Here is a 5,374-nt window from a genome sequence, read left to right as displayed (position 1 = left end):
TTGAAATGTTAATTTGCCGATTTTACGTTATGTTTTATTTTCAAGATTTCAAGATTTCAATAATTTTACCTAATTTTATTCAATTTAGCCTCTTCAAATCTATCTCTCCTTTAATCTTACTAGTATTTTCGCCCGTGCGTTGCACGAAATGGATTTGCTATAATATTTTAAGAATATTTGGATCGATATACAATTATAGAAATTATAACATCAAATATTATATAGCGTAATTGATGAAATTTGTTGGACCGATTATGTTTTCTGATATTTTCATTACTTGAATTAAAGCAAATAATTGTCCAATTATCCGTGCGATGTACAGATAAATTTTTTATTATATATTTAGATAATAAAAATAAAGATAAAATTATAAAAAAAAATTATATTGAACATGTACATTTATTTGATTATAAGATTAGTGCAAAAGTATTACTCAATTAATTGATAATACATGACTTGTTTGTCTACAATTATCTTAAAAAGATCAATATGTAATATGACTACTTATGTAATTATATTATTACTAAAATAAATATGGAAAAAATTAGAAATAATTTAATTATAATTATAATCTTTATAAAAATAAATTCAACGACCAATGTTTAGTTTAATTATCATAATAATTATTAGACAATTATTAATAGTGAATTACACTAATATATGTGAAATTATACTTTTATAACTTAAGTATATTCATGTTCACTGTATCGCATTTAGTTTTTTATTCCTCCTCGATAGTTGAATTAATTAATTGTAATTATTATAAATAATCTAACAACACATGTTTAATTAATTTTTTTAAGTTTAAATAATTTAAAGTTTTCAAAAGGAAAGTGCAATTAACTTTCTTAAAAGTTTTTTAAAAATAATTTTTTAGTCAATTAGTAATGTCCTTTTCTTTTCCAATTTGCCCAATTTCTATTTCTTTTTTCGTTAGAATATTTTTATATTTTCAATCAATTAGTAAAATCAATTTTTTTTTTCATTTTATCTTTACTATTGTTTGGGCGGAAATTTCACAAAGGATTATTTTATATTTATTAATAGTAGTATAGATATAGAAGTATAGATAAGTATTTGAATTATTATTATTGATGTAAATAATAATTAATTAATAATTTTTTGTTATAAAATTAGGCCGAATTTGTTTTCATTATTCTCACAATTATAATGGTTTAATTAATTATTGTCATAATTTGGTAAATAAAATTTTGTTACCAATTAAACTTTATTAATTTTTTTTACCAATTAATTAATAATATTAGTTTGTGCAGTATAGAACACATCCAGTATAGAACAAATTTTTAAGAAGATCATGAAATTTAAAAAACTAAGCAAAAAGCTAAAAAAACTCAAAAAAAAAAAAAAGCAACATACTAACAACATAAAAAATGCATAACAATAAATACAAAATAAAGCAATATGACCAAACATGACCATGATTTTAGTCCTATTAAATAAAACAATACAAAATTGAGCAATATTAAATAAAACAATATCTTGACCGCAACGACAGAATTTGCAGATTTGAAGGTGGAGAGGTTTGGAATAATTGCACTGCGTTTTGCGTTTCTCTTTTAAAGTTCACAATATAGGATTAGGGATTTATATAAGGTTGTATCTTATTACAATAGAATTGTAGTATGATAGGAATTGTAATGTAGAATTGTGATACAATAGGAATTGTAATGTAGAATTGTACAACGAATAGGAAAATAGGAAATAATCGCATCTTAAATATTGTATGACTGTTTTGGGTGGGAAGCTTAAAGTGAGGATTTAGTTTTTATATATAGTATAGATTGTAGTATAGGAATTATAGAGAAATTGTAGTATACGAATTGTATTAGAATTGTAGTATAGGAATTGTAGAATAGTAGACTTCATTTTGTAGTATTGGATTTCGTGTTTTTAATAGCAGATTTATTTTATACGAATTGTATTGGAATTGTAGTATAGGAATTATATTGTTTTAATATTATTCTATTGTTTATATGAATTGTATTGGAATTGTAGTATATGAATTGTATTGTTTTAATATTATTCTATTATTTTAATTGTTTTAATGTACAATATTTTGGGCGGGAAGGAAGATTTCGTTTTGGAGGATTTTGTTTTTATATATATAAAGATAAAGATAAAGATTACGCAAACCATAATATTATAGGTCTGTTTTGGGCGGTAAGTTAAAACTGAGGATATTGTTTTTATTAATAGTATAGATTGCATTGCAGAGAAATATATATACTGAATTATTACCATTAGTAATTCTAGTATAGAATTGTATTACGAATAGAAACGTAGGGAAGAATATATTTTATTAGGAATTCTATTTTAATTTACAATTGTATTAGGGATAGGAATTGTATTACCATATTTTACAATATTACGCAAACCATAATATTATAGGTCTGTTTTGGGCGGGAAGTTAAAACTGAGGATATTGTTTTTATTAATAGTATAGATTTGAACAAATCAATAAGTAAAAATCATTGTTTATATATCATTTTTTAATCTCAAATGATCGATGGATAGCGATTCGTCTAAATTGAGATATATTATCAATTTTTAATAAAATACTAAATTGAATTAAATTGAACCACTCTGCATTAAAATAGTCATTTAAAATAAATAAAGTAAAATTAATTAAAATGACATTGCATAGCTAGTAAATTGATGGTGTTACTTTTTTTTTTTTTCTTACTTAACAATAATTTTTATAGTTTTGAGGGTATGCTAGTTGAGCCATATCTAAATATTTACCTTCTTCACCTGTTTTTAAAGTATAAACTAATATTTTACCCGTGCGATGCACGGATTTTTATTTTTTATTTTTTATATTAAAAATGTACAATTAGTCATGTGCATGGGACGGGTTCGAGCAGTTCGGATATTGGATCTGTCCACCCATTCGGATTTCGATTTATAATTTTTAACTCATATCCGTTATTTTTTAGAAGGTAATCAATTCAGATTTTGGCATATCGAGTTCAGACGTTGTAATCGAATTTTGGATGTGTTTTCGAATTTAAATTTTTTTTAAAAAAAACTAAAACAATAAGTAACTTAAAACTTACATACGGAGTATTTAGTAATCTACATGGTACAAATTACAAGCTACAAGACTAAAAATTACAATTTACAAATTTGCATGACCAAAATACCAAATGTCAGAAAATAACTTAGAAGTTACAAGTTCCAAGTTAAATGCCCAAATGACAGTGCAAGTTAAAACCACAATTTCAAAATTCAAAAATCAACAATTTAGCATCAAGCAATCATCATTCATCTTCTTCTTGTGCAAAGTCAAAACACAAGTTAAATAAATAAATAAATAAATAAATAAATAAATAAATAAATATATATATATAGTCGTGCAAGTTAAAACCATCACAGATTCACTCATTCACACTTCCACAGTTATGCTGAAAAAGGGAAGAATGCTCAGATTGTTATGTTTTCATGCCAAGGTAGGATTGGAGGGCAAATTGCTACTTCAGTTTTGGAATAGAACCCAAAACTAATGAGCAACATACCAACCCAAAGTCATTTCAGACAAATGGTGGAAGATCATCATAGCTATTGACAATTGGAATTAGTCTTTATTGAACTATACTAATGAGTAATGAGAAAAAACAAAATGCAAATAAGGGAGAGTGATATACCAAATGTCCAGTTCAGATGACTAAAAGATCCATGCACTATTGATTCAATTAGGGGTGTAAATGAGCCGAGCGGTTCACGAGCTTCTCGTGAGCCGCTCGGTCAAAGCTCGACTCGAGCTCGGTCAAATTCGAGCTCGAGCTCTAATGTCTTAGGCTCGTGGCTTGTCGAGCCGCTCGCGAGCCATATATATATATATATAATATACATATAAAATTATAGTTTATTTTTAATTGAAATATGAATTTAAAATTAAACATGTTAAATTTGAGCTCAAAATTGAACTCGAACTCGAGTTCAACCTTGATCTCGAGCTCGAGCTCGAACTCGAGCCGAGCCTTCCGTAATGAGTTCGAGCTCGAGTCACCCTATGCTCGAGCTCGACTCGGCTTGTTTACACCCCTAGATTCAATTAATTAAGGCAAAAGACAAAAGGCTTAAATGATTTGATACAGTTATACCTAATGGCTGATAGAATTTGATCAAAGGAATCAAGGGCATCAACAATTGAATTGTTGTCACGCCATTGTCCAAATTAACTTGTTTAGCAGGTTAGTTCATTACATATTTGACACGTGTCCCTATTTTCATATTTCTATAACTTCTATTCCACAATAATCTCACGTATTCAATTCATGAATTTAAAAGATCCTATAATTTAACAATTAATTAACCTGACAATCAGCTTCAATTTTTAAGGGGTTAATAATGAAGTTACTATCAAAAATCTTGTGGTCCAGTGACACCAAGTCCACCTATCATTAAATCCTTATCAAACATAAAAAAGGAAAGAAATTAAACCGAGCGAAAAACGAAAAACGAAAAACGAAAAAAAGGATATTGTATATGACAATCCCCTTGTTCAAGGCCAGAATGATGTTCGGAATTTTTTTTACACGGCCATGTATGTCTCACCAAAGACAACCATGGCTATCTTTCTCAGACAATTGTCCACGACTATCTGTGAAGGAAGCAGCCACCGATCGTAAATTTTATTTTTAATAAAACAAAGGAACACGTGTCAAACCTGTTAAGAATTAACATGCTAAACAAGTCAATTTGGACTCATTTAAACAATTTTACTGGCTTAGTAAATTTGAATATAGCATTTTTACTTGGTTTGCAATGTCCTGGAGTTCCAAATCATGCTTTGACTATAAAAGTTGGTTCACCAGGATGTCGTTAACACCTTCAGATCCGAGATTGCCTTTCAAATTCTAAAGGAAGCAATTTCCTTTTGATGCTATCTTATGCCATGACAATAAATAAAAGTCAAGGACAAACACTCTCAAGCGTGGGTTCAACCATGGTCAAATGTACGTTGCAGTCTCTAGAGTAAGCAGTCCAAGGAGATTAAAAATTTTGATTTCAAGTAAAAATGTACCATTTCAAAATACGACTACAAACATTGTGTACAAAGAAATTTTTAATAATGTCTAATAAAATTGCAATGTTTATCCTTTCAATTTTTTTTTTGCTTCATTTACTAAGTAATTTTTTATTTGTATTTCTTAAGGTATATTCCATTTATTACATATATTGCCGTGCATCACCCGGGTGCAATCACTAGTTAATTATATAAAATCTAATAATTGTTATGCTAAATAATATCTCAATAAATGTGACAACTTTTATATATAGGTATGTTTTTATATACTTAAGGTATATCCTAAAAATTCATAATCATATGAATGCTGCAAGATTGGATACG

The sequence above is a fragment of the Ipomoea triloba genome, chromosome 12 (assembly GCF_003576645.1).
Source record: "Ipomoea triloba cultivar NCNSP0323 chromosome 12, ASM357664v1".
Taxonomy (NCBI): domain Eukaryota; kingdom Viridiplantae; phylum Streptophyta; class Magnoliopsida; order Solanales; family Convolvulaceae; genus Ipomoea; species Ipomoea triloba.
This window is presented reverse-complemented; position numbering follows the sequence as displayed.